Source organism: Sinocyclocheilus rhinocerous, unplaced genomic scaffold (assembly GCF_001515625.1).
Source record: "Sinocyclocheilus rhinocerous isolate Xijiao unplaced genomic scaffold, SAMN03320098_v1.1 scaffold268, whole genome shotgun sequence".
NCBI classification, from domain to species: Eukaryota; Metazoa; Chordata; class Actinopteri; order Cypriniformes; family Cyprinidae; genus Sinocyclocheilus; species Sinocyclocheilus rhinocerous.
The window spans coordinates 304,824-305,170 of NW_015650002.1; the positions used below are offsets into that span (position 1 = coordinate 304,824).

Consider the following 347-nt stretch of genomic DNA (forward strand, 5'->3'; position numbering starts at 1 on the left):
AAACTGTTGTGGACCATTCGAGATACTGAACCAACTTGTGTCACTGTTGACCTGTCCAGGTATCGAGCAGCCACCTGTTTCCCGGTGGATTAAAGGTGAGTTTAATTTCTGAATGAATTGTCAGTACAGCAATATTATCTATGCATATTTTCAATGACTAAGCCTACTAATTCCATTATTTGTCAATAGTATATAAACAAGTATATCATCAAGTCAAGTGAGTTTAGTTAATTTGCGGTTTACACAGTACCCTGGACTTTGAAATGCGTGCGGCTTATGATGTGGAAAATGTCAGTGTAGGGATTTAGTGTGTTTATTTAGTTTTTTTTTTTTTTTTTTTTTTTTTT

General features: G+C 34.6%; 1 pseudogene; it reads left to right on the forward strand.

Moving 5' to 3' along the window:
- Window positions 1–347, forward strand: part of LOC107711282 (beta-1,4 N-acetylgalactosaminyltransferase 2-like) — a 38,758-nt pseudogene that overhangs the window by 10,205 nt on the left and 28,206 nt on the right.